Source organism: Lepus europaeus, chromosome 9, assembly GCF_033115175.1.
Source record: "Lepus europaeus isolate LE1 chromosome 9, mLepTim1.pri, whole genome shotgun sequence".
In the NCBI taxonomy this organism is placed as follows: domain Eukaryota; kingdom Metazoa; phylum Chordata; class Mammalia; order Lagomorpha; family Leporidae; genus Lepus; species Lepus europaeus.
In genome coordinates, this window is record NC_084835.1 from 80,757,528 (window position 1) to 80,778,581 (window position 21,054).

The window sequence follows — 21,054 nt, forward strand, 5'->3', positions numbered from 1 at the left end:
AGCCTCTTGCCTGGCGACGATTTTTGAGGAGACCAACGTAGGCTACCATACAGGCAAGGGAACACGTTTGCCAAGTCAGGACAAGGTCTGGGGAGAGGCCTGAAAGCAATATGCACTAAAAGGGACAGTGTGAGAATTAGCATGGAGGCCAGAAGCAGCACACTGTAGGAGAGGAACAGTAATCAGTTTGGTTTTTGCAGTATCTTGAGGTTTCAGGTTGGGGGTGGCTGAGATGAGCCTGAGAGATAGGAGTCATATTACAAAGGCTTGTCCTGTAAAGGCACTTGGCCTTGACCTTACAGGATCTATACTACTAGTGATGACAGCTGCTGGGGCATCTTATTCAGGGAATAACAAGGTTGAATTTGAATTCTGGAAGGAGTATAGAGGTAGATTTGATGAGATTTAAGACTGAATGGAGAGAAAACAGTGAAAGAAGCTGGTGACAGTGGTCAAGGCTTTAACTAGGACAGCATAGTTCCTTGGAAATAAAGGGACACATAGAGGCTATTTATTAAGAAAATACAATATTCAGAATTTGCTTATTCACTTCGTGTGCTGAAGCGAATTTCCAAAAATGATATGAATTCACTGGCTATAACTATGAAGAATTCAATATGATGAAGCTTGTAACTAGTATATAGGGACAATTATGAGAAACCAAGAGAAACTTTGAAATAAGAGCAGTAATATTGAACTATCCAGTAATCCCTGATTAATCAGAGTGGTGGTAAAATAAAGCTACACCTCGAAAGGATGACATTGCACTCAGGTTTTCTTGACAAACTCAAGACTCAGCAGATTCCAGCAACATGGTTTATCTCAGACAGAAACTACCAAATTGACTTTTTTGTTCTGATTATATGCGTGTCTCGCAATGAGAATTTCTTGTGAATTGTAGCTGTGACCCCTGGAAATGATTATTCCATTAGCAGAGGAAGAGATTATAGAGTGTGTGGGGGGGACATAAATGATTTAATTTAGCCTTGTTAGATTTGAATCACCTGTAAAATATGTGAAGGAGCCAATTGGAAACAAGCAGCTGGAACTCGGAAAGGTATTGGAGACAGAGATATGTATTTGGTAGCTGAAGTCATAGGAATAGGTACAGTTTCTCAAGAAAGAATTTAGATTGCAAGGAGACACAGGGCAAATGATAGAATCTTGGAGCATATCAACAGTTAAGGGTCACCAAGCAGAAGACACTAAGAAAGAATGGTCAGAGAAGTAGGAACACAATTATAATTTTTATGCTTTCCTTTTTTCATAAATTCCTTCCCTATGCTTTGAAAATTCTCTAAGGTTCATCTTTTAAAAAACATTTTATTTATTTTCACTTAGTTGAAAGGCAGAGAAACAAACAGAAACAGAAAAGAGATCTTCCATCCATTGGTTCACTTCCCCAATGCCTAAAATAGCTGGGATTGGGCCAGACTAAAGTCAGGATCCTGGTGGCAAGTTGTAGCCATCACCTGCTGCTTTCCATGGTACACATTAACAGGAAGCTAAAATTGGGAGCAGAGTCATCACTTGAACCCAGGCACTTAGATACAGGATGCATGTCTGAGATATAGTGTCTTTACTGCTACAACAAATGCCTGCCCCTCTAAAGTTCATCTTTAACTGCCTATGGGAATCTCCTTAATGGTTGGAATCAATATTGTACTCGATAGTATTTTTGGTAACTATTACCGCATTGATAACATATTGTGGTTATCTACATGCATTTCTTAACCTCCTTTTAAGTAGTAAATCACTCAACTGCACTGTCAAAAACTGGAAAAGCCTGAGATTTTATCTCCTGGGAAGCTAACAAGTTAGCTTGCCACACGTTTATGGATGCTGGCAGAAGACAGGAGATTCTTGGATCAGAGACAAAAGACTGATCACTCTTGGCAAGGCAGACAGAATGCATTTCATGTTCACATCAATTCTAATTGTCCCAGAAGTCCCATGGGGTGACTCAGTGTGACCAAGGTGGATGCTACACATACAGAGTGCTTGTGTTATAGCTAGGAACCCCTGAGATTAGGAAACCAAATCTTTCATTAAGTGGACTGAAACTACCTTTGTTCCCAGAGGCAGACTTTTTTTTATTATGTTGGACAGTACAGTGACTGTAATCTGCTCTAAGAGGAGACATTATCTCTACCTTCTAAGGCTGTTCACTATACAAACATCCTTGAAAAGATGATGCAGAACAAAAGCTGTCAATGTTTCACAGGATGTGAAACACTAGGGATTCATGGAGATCGTCTCCCAGTAGACACACCTCATGTCTTAGGCACTTTTATGTATTCCTTGCATCTTCTAGCTTAGTGCCTTGCCTAAGAGAGTTGCTGATAAATTATTGTTTAAATAATGATTTTGAAATGACAATCAGTAGTTTAGAGATCACTTCCCTAGAAGTATTTGTGGGCCGGCGCCGCGGTTCAATATGCTAATCCTCCACCTTGCAGCGCCGGCATACCGGGTTCTAGTCCCTGTTGGGGTGCTGGATTCTGTCCCGGTTGCCCCTCTTCCAGGCCAGCTCTCTGCTGTGGCCAGGGAGTGCAGTGGAGGATGGCCCAAGTGCTTGGGCCCTGCACCCCATGGGAGACCAGGAGAAGCACCTGGCTCCTGCCTTCGGATCAGCGCAGTGCACCGGCCGCAGTGTGCCGGCCGCGGCGGCCATTGGAGGGTGAACCAGCGGCAAAAAGGAAGACCTTTCTCTCCGTCTCTCTCTCTCACTATCCACTCTGCCTGTCAAAAAAAAAAAAAATCCTAAAAAAAGAAGTATTTGTAATAGCTTGAAGGGTGCTTTGAATTTCTGCTATATGCCAGTTGTAACCACAATCTGCTTGAGAACAGCAATGTATTTATTCCTTTTGCCTTGTATAGTCCAAAACAGAGTTTAGGAAGGAATAATAATAATAATAATAATAATAACACAATAATCAATCACCAAAGATTTACTAAATAAACTGGTACATGAAGGTCACACAGATCATTCAGACACAGATTACGAAGTACATTATTTGTCCTTTTTCGCCACTTCCAATCCTCTTTAGTAACAAAATTAGAAATTTTAATACTCTTCAGAGAATCTGAAAAAAAAAAGAAAAACTGCTTAAGTAAATTAACCTAGCTATAAAAAAGAAGTTTTGGGCACAAATATGTTAAACCCAAAAATGTATTTGTAATACATAAAATTTTAAGAGTCTTGAACTTCAGAAGGAATTCTTTCTTGATGTTTTAAATCAACTGCATAGGCCATAGAAAGATAATATTGCCAAGTTTTCCTTCTAAGAAGAATCAATTATCACCATTCCTTGGCAATTCAAATATTGGTATTCTGTGTCTTTCCAAGGTCTCCTCCACTTCGTTTAGTCTATTATATGATTCATACTTGTCTATAAGTAAAAGTAATAGAGTTTTCAATTGCTTCTCATTTTTATTTAGGGTTTGATCTTTTAGTATATCGCTATTCAGCTAGAAGGACAGACTCACACTCTGAAAGATGCATGTTTAGTGTTATAATATCTTGTGTTTCTAATAGTAGGAAAAATATTAACTTAAAAAAATTCTGGATCAGAATCTAGAAAGCTGATATTTTAATTTCTTCAAGTCTTAAAATGTATTTTATTTATTTGAAAGAGAGAGACAGAAAGAGAGAGAGAGATCTATGTTTGCTGGTTCATCCCCAAATGCTTGCACAACAACTAGTGCAAAGCTAGGCCAAAACTGGGAGCAGGGAACTCAATCCAGACCCCTCACATGGGTGCTAGGCACCTAAACACTTGACCCAACCTCACTGCCTCATGGGGTGTATATTAGCAGGAAGCTAGAGTTTGGAACAGAGGGAAGACTTGAACTTGAGCACTCCAATATTGGATGTAAGCATTCCAAGTAGTGTCTCAACTACTCTACAAATCCTAGCCTTTATAAAGTTGCTTTTTAAATTTTGCTTTACCTTAGAGTTATTAATAATTTTTCAAAGACATTGAATAAGTCAAATGAGTTTATGTCCTTTTACTTTGCTCAAAAAGTGTCAGTAAGTGAGATTAAATCAGAAAGTGGGAAATAAATGACAACAATACTTACTTAAGGCTTATGTAAAAATATATTTCATGTAAAAAAGTAAAATTGAGTTGGCACTTTCCAAATTTTGCTAAATGTAATGTTGCCATTGAGTTTGTGCAATGTCAAAAAGCAAATCTCACATCTGGAAGAAAGATGGCAGTAATTTAATAAGGAATTTGACCTTTTGTATTAGTCATAATTCCATCCAGAAAAAGTTAATAAAGTTTTTTACATTAGTTAGTCTCTTTGATGCCAAGATATACATTAGCATATAATTTACTTTTGCTTAAAGTAAGCGCTCTTTGGTTGCACTGATGCACACGTGGGACTTTGTGCTTTTATTTTCAGGGACAGCTTACACTTTATCAGAATGAAAGAGGCACAGATGCATGCAGTTGGCCAAAAGGAGTTTTCTGCTTCCTTGACATGTGTATGGTCAAAGTATAAAATTACATGTTGACAAAGGAAATGCAGCTACTGCCCTCTGGGGTGAATCCACATCAGGCTCCCGGGAAGTAAAGAAGACAGAGTCCTCTCGGTTAGTGTTCTGACTAGAGTGTTAGTGAAGGTGAAGACAAGGTGGGAGTGCAGGGAAAACCTAACAATGGGAAAATGGAAAGGGGAGGTCAAGATGGAAGGAATGAGGTGGAGAGCTGCAGGGGCAGAGGGAGGGTGGAGAGGGTGCCCACTGAAAGAGACTGGGCTGTGGAAATGGGAAGGAACCGTGTTACTGGGACTTCCAAGGACAGCAAAGAATAAGCAGAAAACTTCAATTTTTAAAAAAGATTTATTGATTTAAAAGATTTATTTATTTTAAAGAGTTACAGAGAGAGAGGGAGAGACAGAGAGAGAGAGAGATCTTTCATGTGCTGCTTCACTCCCCAGGTTGCTACAACAGCTGGGGCTGGGCCAGGCCAAAGCCAGGAGCCAGGAGCTTCATTGGAATCTCCCACGGGGATAGCAGGGGTCCAAGCACTTGGACCATCTCCTGGGGCTTTCCCAGGCTGGATCAAATGTGGAGCAGCTGGGCCATGAGCCAGTGCCCATACAGGATGCTGGCGTTGTAGGTGGTAGCTTTACCTGCTAAGCCACAAAGTTGGCCCCTTGAAAACAATGAGGGAGCTATGTTTGTGAGACAGGATAGGGAGGAAGGGAAGGCAGGGATGGAGGAAAATTGTAAAATAAAATCAAATTTCTACCAATAAGCTTTATTGTCTTTTCCTGATATGAAAATGAATACAAGAATATATATATTTTTTCTTATGTTTGAGAAATCTATTGATTTCTCCAGCTAAATTTATTTCAATCACCTGTGATATACACTCATGGGAATATTGCTTTAAACACATATATAAGCTAATTCAGTCTAACAAATATCCTATTTAATGACTTCAGCACAAACATTTCATATGTTGCCTTGGTACCCAATGACAACTTTTATCAATCTGACACCATGGGCTACATTTCACACCATCTGATAGTACAAAGAAAGATTGGGTTAGTATTTTGTCATGAAACATAAAGATTTTACAAGATTGCTATAAAAATCATATCAAAAAATATGAGTTAGGAATTTGTTAGTTGTTTTAAGAGAAGCAGTTTTTGCTTGGGTTGCTCTGCTTTTTCTTTATTTTCTAATTTTTAACATTTATGAGTGTCTTTTCATTGTCTTCAGTGTTACTGTTGCTCTTTGTCTTACATCTGAGCTGAATTCTTTATTGGTTTCTTTTTAATCCTTCTTTTTAAATGAATATTATCTATAGCCTCTAAATTCCCCTTGTGAGACCCAGTTTGGCTTCTTCTCACATGTTCCAATACCAAAATATTTTGATAATACCTAGTTATCATTTAGCTCTACATATTTTGTAAATTTTTTGTGAATCCTTCTTTGATGAGTTTTTTTTAAGAATGTATTTAAACTTTCTAAACTTCTGGATTTTTTTTCTTATTATTGGTTTTAAATTTCATCCTTTGTATTCAAGAACTATGTTAAGTAGATAATTCTTCAAAGTTTATTGGACTTCTTTTATGAGTCATTGTGATCAACTTATGTAAATATTTCACTGTACTTAAAAGCATGTATTTTCTATTTGTTCAGTGTAAGATATTATACTCACCCATTTGTACAAGCTTAGTAATTTTCCTGTTAAAATAATCCATATCTTACTCATATTTTGTTCATTTGCTGACATGCCTGTTTCTAATAAATGTTTATTGAAATTTCCCACTATTAATGTGGATTTGTCAATGTTTGTAACTACCTTGTTTTTTTATTTTTGTATTGGACTCAAAAGTTTATGATTGTCATATTTCAGTGACTTGTTCCTTTTATTATTATGTTTCCTGTTTTTATCTTTATTTGCTTTACACATTTGTATCTTACACTATACTTCTTTTGGATGATGTTTATCCAATCTACCTTTTCCATTATTTTTCTTTATGTATTTCTGAGCTATCAGTTTTTAGCTCTATCTCAAAAACAATGGATAGCTCTGTTTTCAAAAAATATATACTCTGATCTGAGACCCAAGAGAGCTGTCTTATTGTAGAAGAGTGCCAGGTCTATGTAAGGAATTCCAATGTGTCTCTCTGTCATACAATTTCTCAGTGAGAAATACAAGATACCTCTGTCCAACAGTTCCAAGGAAACAGAGACTTAAGTTTACACAGTTGCACACCAAGATGCTCAAAGCTGGCTATAAATTCAAGACTTAATTTGGTTTTCTTGTGTGCCTGCGGAAATTGGAATGAAAATGATTCTGCAGGTACACTAAAAGGAAAATCTAATAAATTCTACTTTGCTTTCTTTTATGAGTATTTTCCCCTTAGGTTTTCATAGAAAACAAATCATGGGAAGGAGTTTTGTCATGATCTTTTCAAATAAATGTTTTCATACCTTCACTGAATTGTAAACCCTTCAAAAGCAGATGCATTTTGTTCATGTTTGTATATCAAATGCATATAATTGAAGCTCAAAAGTTAACCTGAACTGAAGTCTTAATTTGGTGGATGGAGGAAGGAAAATAAAACTGGAAATTTACAAAGATTTTTTTCCTTTAGGACATAAATTATTGTGAACGAATTACAACAGTGCTCAGATTTTCTATTGTACTTTTTAAAAACTGATCTATGACCTCAATAACCATTGTTCCAAATAGCCGCAAGTGTACTATTGCCATCTTTCAAAGGAATAAATGATAATAGATTGCAGAATAAAGATGCAAAGCAGGCCCCTATATAAATCACTACACTGAATGTTCTCTGAAGGAAGTACCATGTCTCCTCCCTTGCATGCATGCTGGAACAGTACCTGGCACATACTAAGTATTCAAAAAGTGCTTGGATGAATAGATGGATTGATGTCATGCAAAGTTATACTATAAAACTTTAATCTTCATTGAAAATTCTCCAAATTCATATCACTTCTTTCCCTAGATTCAAATACGGGTTGAAACACCACCATGTCTATGAACAATCTCTGACATCCCAAAGACAGAATTAATCTTTCCCTTGTTAGTGTTCCTACTCCACCCATTCTGTTATTTAGCACTTTTTATATCATATTGCCTGTACTTATTCACATATCTGTCCCTTTCTAGTTTATGGGGGATCATTTTATTTTTAAGATCTATTTATTTATTTGGAAGCTAGAGTTACAGAGACAGAAAAAGACACACGCATGCACAGAGATAGAGAGAGAGAGAGAGAGAGAATTTCAAACCTTGTTTCACTTCCCAAATAGCTACAATGGCCAGAGCAGGGCCAAGCCAAAGCCAGGAGTCTGGAATTCCATTCAGGTCTTCCATGTGGGTGGTGGAGGCCAAGCACTTGGATCATCATCCACTGGTTTCCCAGGCACAATAGCAGGGATCTGAATCAGAAGTGGAGCAGCCAGGACTTGTACTGGCGTTCATATGGGATGCCAGCATTTCAAGAGACAGCTTAACCTGCTACACTACAACATGAGCCATAGGGGATTATTTCTAAGCAATTTAAAAAAATCTGTTCATGGTTGCAAAAGCTCAGCAAATCTTTCTTGAACTGAATTTTCAGAAAATAAAAATTAAATTCTAATATTTCCGGAGCATTTCCTGAGTATCTGCTATGTTTTATATCATTTGCAAGGAAATTTAAAGAGATTTTCCCTTTAGTTTTAATAATCCTTTGAAGTATATATTATTAATCTTTTTCTTTTCTTTTTTTTTTATTTTTTATTTTTGCCAGGCAGGGTTAGATAGTGAGAGAGAGACAGAGAGAGAGTTATAGACAGTGAGAGAGAGAGACAGAGAAAGGTCTTCCTTCCGTTGGTTCACTCCCCTAATGGCCGCTATGGCTGGCGCTGCGCCGATCTGAAGCCAGGAGCCGGGTACTTCCTCCCAGTCTCCCATGTGGGTGCAGGGGCCCAAGCACTTGGGCCATCCTCCACTGCTTTCCTGGGCCACAGCAGAGAGCTGGACTGGAAGAGGAGCAACCAGGACTGGTACCCGGCACCCCAACTGGGACTAGAACCTGGTGTGCCGGCGCCACAGGTAGAGGATTAGCCAAGTGAGCCACGGCAAAGGCCTATTAATCTTTTTCAATATACAAAAAACTAACAACAGGAAGATTAAGTCAGTCATCCTAGGCCAAGTGTTTAGTAAGCGAAGGAGGTTGGAATAACACATGAGCTCCTTTCATTTAGCAAGGCTACCCCCAACTTATTCCTAGAGCCAAACTTATCTCATAATGAATTTTAGATGTATTTTCATTCATTTGCCAACAGCCTCTGAAAGGACATAATACTGAAGATAGGATATTGCCTGTTTTCCCCTGGAGTCTTTATAGAGCCATGCTAGTTACTCCAGAATGCACAACATTGTTTTTACTTAAGATATGTTCACTTTTTTTTTTTTTTCTGGACAGGCAGAGTTAGCCAGTGTGAGAGAGAGACAGAGAGAAAGGTCTTCCTTCCATTGGTTCAACTTGCACTTGGGTTGCAAATCCAGGTTCCAGATGCTTATACTCTATGAAAGAAATTAAGGCTGGTAAGGAACATTAATGTACATGAGGATAATGCTACTAAAAAGGGTATTCTCCTCATTTATATAGCTTTATAGTCACATACCTATGCACTTCGATGTTTGTTCTAATATATTACCAGATGAACACCTTGGATGGGTCATTTTGTCTCCCCATGCCAGCATTACCTCAGCTATTAAACGAGGGTAAAGATAACCATTCTTATGGGTTACATAAGGTAATGGCCATCCTACAAATGGCAGTCATTGTTGTTATTAAGTCCAGGAAAGCATGTTCTTCAGAAGCAACGAATAAGTTAGATTTGTCTGTATGGGTTAAATGTCTCTGGATAATAATTTAATTTATTTAATTTCACCTAAGGGTCTTGGGGCTACTATCAAACCAATTCAGAGATGATCAGGTGGAGAATCTCCCAAGCAAAGATAAATGCCCCAGAAAGAGATGAAAGAGAACACAAATGTCTTTTCCTTCTATTCCTGTGCAGCAGTTTGTAGGAGCATTAGAGCTGGTTGTGTCATAAATTTATACAGATATTGTCCATTAAATATACATAGTATGATACTCCATCTGGAACTACAACAACATCAATTATGAGCATTGCCTGTCAGTCACTATTCTATAAACCAAACTTCATAATGAAGTCTATGCATGGTCTTCTGTTCTCCATAAACAAGCTCAGAAGTCCTGCGGTGATCTATTAGAGGTTTTCGTATCCTTCCCCTGCCCCTTCGGATCCTTTTAGGCTCTCATGAGCAAACCGTTGATCATGGCTAAAAGCAGCTAAGTGCTTGCTTTCTTAGTGCTTAGCAGTTTCTCTGGAAGTCAGCAGACAGTAATGCAGCCCTTAATAAAGACTCAGACCAAATTTAGTGAGTGGAGGAAAGAGCATGATATGAAGTTAAGGAAACATGGCCTTTCAAGACGACAAATGGAGACAAATATTTTCAAGGTAACCTTTGAGTCCCATGGCTGTGAATGTTTTCCTTTACAAATTTCCAATACAAATCACTTTTGAACCATCAGTCCTGCAGGAAAAAGTACTGAGAGAAAGGAAATGAGTTGGTTGGTGAAATGATAAGAAACAAAAATTTTAAGTTATATATACCAGATATCAGCTTGTAAGATGATAGGAAATTTTCTCTAAATCCCGAGGTAGAAATAAGAGTAAATTCTGAATTATTCTCATTGTTCATTGTAGAAGAAAGATTCCTTCCGCAGAGAAGTGCCTTGTCCTTTTTGGCTTCCTGCTAAACACAGGCACTATCCTTGCCTTTTTTCTGATCATCCATTTCTTTTTTTAAATTTTTTTTTATTTTTTGTGTGTGTTTAGTATGGGTTTTATTAAGGGTTACAGTCAATTTCACAAAGGAAAGGATGATTAGTGGTTTGCTTACCCACACGCCATGCCGGGTCATGGCTGTCCAGCCGGGATTCACAAACTCTGGCCCCTCCCACCTTCTCTCACTCCCACCCCCATCCCCACTCCCACTGGACATGTCTAGCCAGGATAACACCACATGCAAAATGCATCTTCCAGGTAGAATGATCATTCATTTCAACATCATGTTCGCTGTTGAAGGTTGGAGTAAGTTCTCAAGAGACGCGTTAATTCACTCTCTGGATGAGCCAATAACTCTCAACCCTATTACCTATTAAACCAAGATTGCTCATTCTACTAACAGTTTGACTTTTGGGCATAGAATGATACCAGTAAGAGCCCTAAAGAAATGTCAAATTAATGTTAATTTTTTAAAGATTTATTTTATTTATTAAAAAGAATTACAGAGAAAGGTAGACACACACACACACACACAGAGGTCTTCCATCGCTGGCTGCAAGGGCCATAGCTGAACCAATCCAAAGGCAGGAACCAGGAGCTTCTTCCAGGTCTCCATGTACAGGGGTACAGGGGCCCAAGAACTTGGGCCACTCTCTGCTGCTTTCCCAGGTGCATTAACAGGGAGCTGGATCAGAAGTGGAGCAGCCGGGACTTGAACCAGTGCCAATAGGGGATGCTGGTGTTGCAGGCTGCAACTGCTGTGCCACAGCACCAGCCCCTAATGTTAATGTTTTTAAGATAAAGATTATGCAGCTGATTCTATTTATTTATTTTTGAAACTACTACCTTGCTTACTATGTCACTCAATTTTAGAGATTTCTCTTAACAGTTGAAGTTTGGTTGGTTGGTAGCTTCTCTCTCTCTCTCTCTCTCTCTCTCTCTCATCTGAAATAAAAGAGAGTGAAAGAGAGGGAGACAGACAGGCAGGCAGGCAGACAGATCTCTCATCTGCTGATTCACTCTTTAAATGCTGTGAACAGCAGGAGATGGAACTGGCCCAAACCAGAAGCTCCCTAATCCAGGCTTCCCACATGGGTGGCAGAGATCAAATCACTTGAGCCATCACCTGCTGCGTCTTATAGTACACGCCAGCAGGAAGCTGCACCCGGGAATGGAGTCAGGGACCATCCCTGCCTAATAGTATCTATTAGGAAAACAAAGGTATATTAAAAATGCTCGATCTCCTGTATATAAAGATAATTGAAAATGAAAAAAAAAACTTGGTGTTAAATTGGAAATTACATAGAAAATTAATCGATTTTTTTTAAAAAAAATCATGTAGGATCTCTGTCATTAATGTGCTGTACACTGTAATTTAATGCTATAACTAGTACTCCAACAGTATTTTTCACTTTGTGTTGCTATGTGAGGGCAAACTGTTGAAATCTTTACTTTATATATACTCAACTGATTTTCTGTATATAAAGAGAATTGAAAATGAATCTTGATGTGAATGGAAGGGGAGAGAGAGTGGGAAGGGGAGGGTTGCGGGTGGGAGGGAAGTTATGGGTGGGGGGAAGCCATTGTAATCCATAAGCTGTACTTTGGAAATCTATATTCATTAAATAAAAGCTTTAAAAAAATAAAAAAAAAATAAAAAAATAAAAAATAAAAAAATAATAAATAAATGCTTAGAATTTGCATTTTCCCATGAAAAATATGTGGGTAAAGCCCCTTGGCTCAGAATATAGCTGATGGATATGTAACCTGCTTATCTGAGTGCTCACTGCATTTTGTGTACAAATTATGGCACAGCCAGTCAGATAATTTCTATGCCTGTTCTTTCCCTTATCTGCTCTGATAGAATGTTTAGCTTCTCAAAAATTATTTCTGGAAGTCCTTGAGGGATTTTTTAAATGTGCCAAGAGATATTGATATTGCTATTCTTATTCTGTTGCTATTTATCATGCAATAAATCAAGTGAGTATGTTGGTTTATTTTAATTACTTAGGCTTTTGACATGAGAAAAAGGAAATACAGAAGGAAGATGCTAGAGATTAAATAAAACACTGTAGCCTTGATTTCGATAGGAAGTATTAATAGGACTTTAATGTTTTTTAACTCTTTCCTCTGAAAAGGTTGAGAAACAATGGTTCCAGTAAAAATGAGCATCCTTAGCACTTAGATTTCACCGTTTCCCTGGAGAAGTCACCATTTTCTTGAAGAAATGGTTGATTACAGATATGGGATAAGAATTCTGCATATCAGAAGGCAAGGAAGCAATGCAAGAGATGGATTATTGGACTCAGGAACCAACCCTGTAGGCTCTCAAAGGCCAAGTTGATATTTAATATTTGAATTGGATTGAAATTCATGAAATAAATTCATGAATAACCCATTGTCAGTATTAGAAGGTCCTAGGAAGTCTACTTAATACTTTAAAAATTGGTAAATAAAGAGAAAATTCAAGCATCATCCTACCTTTATATATGTATGTATGTATGTATGTATGTATGTATGTATAATTGATGAGGTAAAATATCCTTTACTAGAAGTAACTGTATCGCAACTAGGCAATTAACACAGAAGAGGACTCCAAGAAATTCATGGAATATGGAATTTATTTATTTATTTATTTTTAATTTTTTTGACAGGCAGAGTTAAACAGTGAGAGAGAGAGAGAGAAAGGTCTTCCTTCTGTTGGTTCACCCCCCAAATGGCTGCTACGGCCAGCGCACTGCGCCAATCCCAAGCCAGGAGCCAGGTGCTTAATCCTGGTCTCCCATGCGGGTGCAGGGCCCAAGCACTTGGGCCATCCTCCACTGCACTCCCGGGCCACAGCAGAGAGCTGGACTGGAAGAGGAGCAACCTGGATAGAATCTGGCGCCCCGACCGGGACTAGAACCTGGAGTGCCAGCGCTGCAGGCGGAGGATTAGCTTAGTGAGCCATGGCACCGGCCAAAATATGGAATTTAAAGATAAGATATTTTGAAGCAAAAATTTTGAAATACATGCATAGTTTTTTTCAAAATACATTTTTCCATGACCTTTTCAAGATCTCTTATACCATTGTTTTGCAATCCTTACTGATTGGTGGATTTAGTAACACAGACACCACCCTTTAAAAAGTACTTCCTGCTGAAAGTACCCAACATCAATCATGAAGTAGTTTGAACAAAATAACTGAGCCTGAATCTGATCAAGGCTCTAGTTCTAACCACAAACTTACAAGCACAGAAGAAAGAACATGTTTAACAATACCGTAATGATGCCAGGTGTCAATCTAGACAGTGAGACACGGTTTCTTCAATAAGAAATTGAAGGAAAATTTCAAAAAGTTTAAGAGAAAAATTTTCAAGAGTTCGAGAAGGAAAACAAAATATCAAAAGAGACTTAATAATGTCAATTATTGAATCAACAACAGGAGCCACTGTGCACTTAATCCCCATTAGGATTTCTGTCCTTAATGTGTTGTACTATTCGAATTAACGATAAAAGTAGTCTTCAAACAGTACTTTATACTTTGTGTGTCTATGTGGGTGCACACTGTTGAAATATTTATTTAGTATAGAGTTGTATATAAAGATATATAAAGATAATTAAAAATTAATCTTAATAAAGAGTGGGATGAGAGAGGGAGCAGGAGGTGGGATGGTTTGGGGGTGGGAGGGCAGGTATGGGGGGGAGAACTGCTATAATCCAAAAGTTGTACTTATGAAATTTATATTTATTAAATAAAAACTTTCTATAAAAAAGAGACTCAAGAACAAAATACACAGAGGCTTTGTATTAGCTTAATTTTGATCCTGATTTAGCCAAACTTTTGAAATAAAATCATGTGTTAATTGGAAAAGTTATAACACTAGCATTGACATTAAGTAATTATTACTAATATTTGTGTATGCTAATATATTGTTTTTATGCTTTGAGAGGGTTCTTAGCTCTTAGAGAGATATCTAATGAAATTTCTACAAGTGAAATGCTTTATGCGATGTACTTTTAAGTAATCCAAGGTTGGAGGCAGGCATTTGGCCTAGTGGTAAAGAAACACCTGTGTTCCATATCAGCGTGCCTAAGCTGAATACCCAAATTCAGCTCCTGGCTCCAGCTTCCTGCTAATGTGGACTGTGGGAAGTAGCAGTGATAGTAGAAGTTTCATGCCAGACACATGGCAGACCTGGATTGAGTTCCCCTCTTGGCTCTGGCCTTGGCCCAGTCTCGACTGTCAGGGGAATTTAGTAATGGGAGTCTTTCTTTCTTTTCTTTTCTTTTCTTTTTTTTTTTTTAAAAAGATTTATTTATTTATTTGCAAGTCAGAGTACATAAAGAGAGGAGGAGAGGCAGAGAGAGAGAGAGAGAGGTCTTCCATTGGCTGGTTCACTCCCCAATTGACTGCAATGGCCAGAGCTAAGCCAATACAAAGCCAGGAGCCAGGAGTTTCTTTCGGGTTTCCCACGCGGGTGCAGGGGCCCAAGGACTTGGGTCATCTTCCACTGTTTTCCCAGGCCACAGCAGTGAGCTGGATCGGAAGTGGAGTAGCCGGGACGCAAACTGGTGCCCATATGGGTTGCTGGCACTGCAGGCAGCGGCTTTATCTGCTATGCCACAGTGCTGGCCCGGTAGTCTTTCTTTTTCTCTCTCTCTCACTCTCTCTCTGCAGCTCCCTCTTTTTCTCTCCACTTCTCAAATAAATAAATAAATACCAAATCCAAGTCTAGGAGGAGGTGGTAGATATGGATATAAATGTAACAAAATTGACCACAAGAAGAGAATTGTTGACGTTAGGGGATGGATACATGGGGTTCATTTTAATATTCTTTCCTATTTTTGTATATGTTTGGAATTTTCTATGATAAGAAAATTTTAAATTATGCCTATAAATCATTCTGTTGGGACAATGGCCTTGTGACTTCTACATCATCTTCTTTTGCTTAGGTTGTTCCTCAACAAGTCCTCTTCTTTCCTCTCAGCATATTTCCAGGGAGCTTGTGCATTGCTATTGAAGTAAACTATGAACAGTGAAGGTGTTAAGAGTCCCTATCACAAAGAGAATGTCTTCATCTGGGGTACTGAATATTTATGCTCCCCAAACTGATCTGATCATATCTTTCTATATTTATATATTTAACAAAAATGAGATCACTGAGAACATGTTGTTATTCTACATCCTTCTATAGTCTACTTGATCCATTGTCGCTACTTTCATTTGAATAAATATACTTTTTGTAATATTTTTAGATGCTTCCTGGTATTCTGCAATATGAATGAGATTAAGAATTATAAAATGACTTTGCTAGAAGATCAAATATAAGTGTCCCCCAAAAAAGTAATAGCCATTTGGTTGTAAGCCAAAGTTTCTGATGGTATTTAGCTAGATTGCTCTAAAGGCTTATTGTTTTTTTCTAAGACCTCATTCCATTTCACTGAGGATTACTCAGGAAAAGGATACCTGTATAGGAACTTCTGCTGATAGTGTATTTCTTCAACAATATTTTAAGACCATATGATTATAAAAAAAACTTGATAACAAAATGGCATGCTACAATAGCAGGATTCACAGGTTTTTACTGTAGGGTAGGACTTGGGGGATAGATGAAGATATTAGACTATGGTTTGGGTGCTAATTCTGGAGCTGGAAGAGAGACAGCTGTCAGATGAGGAAGGATGAACTCTATGCTGTATACCATATTATGCTGGAGGTGGCTTCTGGCAACTCATCAGAGTCTACTGTGTGCATCTTTTTCCAACTCTATGGTCAGTGACATTTTATTGGTAGCTTGAAGTTGATGAAGCTATTTTTCTATGTAAATGGGCAAATACTATAAATGAGGGCATTTTTGAATCTTGGAGAACCATCTGTTAAATGTGAATCAGCATGCTGCTATCACCAGGCCATGATTCTGCCCTTAGTCCTGTTTGGGACCAGTCCCAGGACAATGTGAAAAATTAGTCTGGGCTGCTTTGGGTGGACAGAAGACAGAGTCTCAGGAAACTACAAATGATACACTTGTACCAATGTTTCTTGCTTGATTAATTTTAGATATTACCAATAGACTTCTGCTTATGTTATTCAAGGTTTTATTTATCATATATCCTCATTCCCTGCCTTACATTCTCCCAATATTCTTGAATCAACATTCAGCATTTAAGCTATTTTAAATACTGTTCATTGCTGAGCTAAGTGCAGTGTGATGATTACATTTCCTTACACAACCATTTTTTTTCATTTTCAAAAATTAATTATTGATTTACTTTTCTTTGGCTTAGTTTTTTAATGTGCATATTAACTAATTATTCCCAGATTCAACATATTTATAAAATAGCCCTCAATATTTTATGTCATATAATCAAAGGATTATATATTAGATCTGTTTATTTTTCCAGGAGCCATTCCTTTTAGAGAACATCATTTTTCATCTAAATCTCGACTTGTTACTCTTTGTACCTGCTAAGTAACTATTATTCTGGGATTTCCTTATTGCTTTTCTTGTGAAAATTATTTATTTATTTATTATTACTTAATTATTTACTTAAAAGTTGGGAGGTTCTATATTTCTGTAAACTGATAGATATAGAGTCATGATTAAATTAAGACTCAATTGGCTAGACTACTTCATTGATGATGTTAGATACTCTCATTGGCAAACCCAGAGGACTAGTTGTCTCTCTCTTACTCTTTCTCTCTGTCTTTTTATTTTTTATTTTTTGTGATGGTAGCAGGCATCATTGCTTATCTTATTTATTTATTTTTTGACAGGCAGAGTGGACAGTGAGAGAGACAGAGAGAAAGGTCTTCCTTTGCTGTTGGTTCACCCTCCAATGACCGCTGCGGCTGGCACGCTGTGGCCAGCGCTGTGCGCTGATCCGAAGGCAGGAGCCAGGTGCTTCTCCTGGTCTCCCATGCGGGTGCAGGGCCCAAGCACTTGGGCCATCCTCCACTGCACTCCCTGGCCACAGCAGAGAGCTGGCCTGGAAGAGGGGCAACCAGGACAGAATCCGGCGCCCCGACCAGGACTAGAACCTGATGTGCCGGCACCGCAAGGTGGAGGATTAGCCTATTGAGCCGCAGTTCCGGCTATTGCTTATTGAATAACTGTAAGTCAATACTTCCACTTAGGGATAATTTGCCTAATCAACCCTTTGGTTATTCTGAGATACAGTTTATAAAAAAATAGATGTAGCAGGACAATGATTTGAATTTTTTCTTTACCAATTATTAAAATATTATACAGCCTCTTTTAAAAAATTATTTGAAAGACAGAGTTACATAGAGAAAGGGAGAGGCAGAGAGAGAGATCATCCATCCCTGGGGCTCACTCCCCAAATGGCTGCAATGGCCTGGGCTGGGTCAGGCCAAAGCCAAGAGACAGGATCTTCATCTGGGTCTCCCATGTGGGTCCCACATACTTGGGTCATCTTCTACTGCTTTCCCAGGCATATTAAGAGGAAGCAGGATCAGAATTAGAGCAGCTGGGACTTGAACCAGCACCCATATGGGATCCTGGCACTACAGGTGACACCTCAACCCACTACACCACAAGTGCCAGCCCATATATAGGGCCTTCAGTGCCTTCCACTGGTGACTAATGGGTTTATTCATGAATTATTTAATTAATTTCAAATACTGAAAATTATTTCTTTGATAATTTCCTCCATCGGTGACACTTTCCACTCTCTGGATACTATTTTTAACACATGTTTATCAAAGTGGCAGGATATAAAATTAACACACAAAAATCAATAGCCTTTGAACATACAATTCCATGACTGAGAAAGAACTTCTAAGATCAATCCCACTCACAAGAGCTACAAAAACAAAAAACAAACAAACAAACAAAAACTAAATCTCTTGGAATAAATTTAATCAAGGAAGTCAAAGATCTCTATGATGAAAATTATAAAACATTAAAGAAAGAAGAAGACACAAAAAATGGAAAAATCTTCCATGTTCATGGATTGGAAGAATTAATGTCATCAAAATGCTTATACTACCAGAAGCAATTTACAGATTCCATACAATCCCAATGAAAATACCAATGACATTCTTCTCATATCTAGAAAAAACAATGCTAAAATTCATATGGAAACACAAGATACCCCGAATAGCTAAAGCAATCTTATACAACAAAAACAAATACCAGATCTGAAGACATACTACAGACAGTTATAATCAAAACAGCCTCTAACTGGCACAAAAACAGGCTTATAGTTCAATGGAACAGAATAGAAACTCTAGAAATCAATCCATGCATCCACAACCAACTTATCTTTGACAAAGTAGATAAAATCAATCCCTGGAGCAAGGACAGTCTCTTTAACAAATGGTGCTGGGAAAACTGGATCTCTGCATGCAGAAGTATGAAACAAGACCCCTACCTTACACTTTACACAAAAACCCACTAAAAATGTATCAAGGACCTAAATCTACAACCCAATACCATGAATTACTAGAGAACATTGGGGAAACTCTGTAAGACACTGGCATAGGCAAAGACTTCTTGGGAAAGATCCCAGAAGCACAGACCATCAAAGCCAAAATTGACAAATGGGATTATATCAGATTGAGAAGCTTCTGCACTGCAGAAGAAACTCTCAGCAATGGAGAGAATGGGAGAAAGTATTTGCAAACTATACGATTGATAGAGGATTAATATCCAGAATAGACAAAGAGCTCAAAAGAACTCAACAACAAACAACAATCCAGTTAAGAAATGGACAAAGGACTTGAACAAGAATTTTTCAAAAGAGGAAATTCAAATGTTCAGCAGACACATGAAAAAATGCTCAGGGTCACTAGTCATCAGGGAAATGCAAATCAAAACCACAATGAGGTTTCACCTCACCCCAGTTAGAATGGTTCTTATACAGGAATAATCAAACAATAAATGCTGGTGAGGATGTGGGAAAAAAGGTACCCTAATCCACTGCTGCTCAGAATGCAAACAGGTGTAGCCATTGTGGAAGGCAGTATGGAGATACCTCGGAAAGCAGGAAATAGATCTACCATATGAGTCAGCCATCCTACTCCTGGAAATTTACCCAAATATAATGAAATTAGCATATGAAAGAGTTATCTGTACCCCCATGTTCATTGCACCTCAATTTACAATAGCTAAGATATGGGATGAACCAGATATCCATCAACTGATGACTCAATAAGGAAATTATGGCATGGAATACTACTCAGTGATTAAAAAATGAAATACTGTCTTTTGCAACAAAATGGATGCAACTAGAAGCCATTATACTTAGTGAAATAAGCCAGTTCAGAAAGACAGATACCATATGTTTTCCCTGATCTATGGTAACTAGTTGAGTACCTAAAATGGAATGTATTGGAGTGAAATTGACATTTTGAGATTTGATGATTGTTTACAGTCCTTGCCTCTATTGTTGAGGGACAGTGGTTTCTTCTTCCTACTATTGTTGAACTCTCTCCTTATTGTATGGTTAATCTTATGAGTATAAAGTAAACTGAAAATAGATTTTGTAAATATTATGAGTGGGAATAGGAGAGGGAGGAGGAAGAAGTGTGGCAGCATGGGTGTGGGGGAGGGTAGAGTGGTGAGTATCACTCTGTTTCCAAAAATGTATGTGTGAAATACATGACATTTGTATACCTTAAATAAAATTTAAAAAACAACAAATGCTTATTTTATTTACTTATTTATTTTCATCTATTTGAAAGACACATAGAGAAACAGAGACAAAGATAGAGATAGAGATAGAGATAGAGATAGAGATAATGTGAGAGAAAGACAGAGAGACAGAGAATTATCAGTCTTCCTTCTGCTATTCCACTCCCCAAATGCCTGAAACAGTGAAATGCCTGCAACAGTGAGAGTTGGGCCAGGCCAAAACCAGGATGGACCCAGCAACCTCCTGGGTCTCCCACATATGTGGCAGGGACCCAGGCACTTGCGCTATCATCTGTTGCCTTCTGGGTTACATTAGCAGGAAGTTGGATCAGGACCTGAACCATCACTCTGATGTGGGATGCAGGCATCCAAGGAGGTGGCTTAATCCACTATACCGCAACAACTGCCTTTTCCCTGAATACCTTTTTAAATTTTCTTATCTTCTCTCTTTTCCAAATTTTTGCCTTTTTGTTCCACAAAGGGACTTTTAAAAGTTCATAGAAACAGTAAATTAAAAGATAAGTTTACTTTGGTGGAAAAATTTTGAAATCCACATATAGTTCTTTCATAACACATATTTTTATTGAAGATGCCTTATACTTTGTAAGATATTTCCTTGATATTGTCTTACAATATTTCCACTGAATATTAAATTTCAACTGTAAGTTTGGAATGAATTCATTTAAAATTGTTATTGCTTTTTATAGCTATTTATTATTTTGTAGGTATATTTTTTGCTCTTAATTTTTTCAGGACATTGATAATACATAAAATTTTTTTTTGTGGGACAGGAATTTAGCTCAGTGGTTAAGGCACTGGTTAAGGAGAAGGTGTTGTGGCATGGCAGAACAGGGCCACAGCCTGGGACTCGGGCAACCCTTACTGGAGTGACTGGGGTCAAGTCTTGCCTCTGCTTCCAATCCAGTTAGTGTGCACTTGGGGAGGCAGCAGGTGATGACCCAAGTGCTTGGATTCCTGCCACCACATGGGAGACCTGGACGGAGTTCACAGCTGCTGGCTTCAGCCTTTCCCAGACCCAGCCATTGAAAGCTTTTG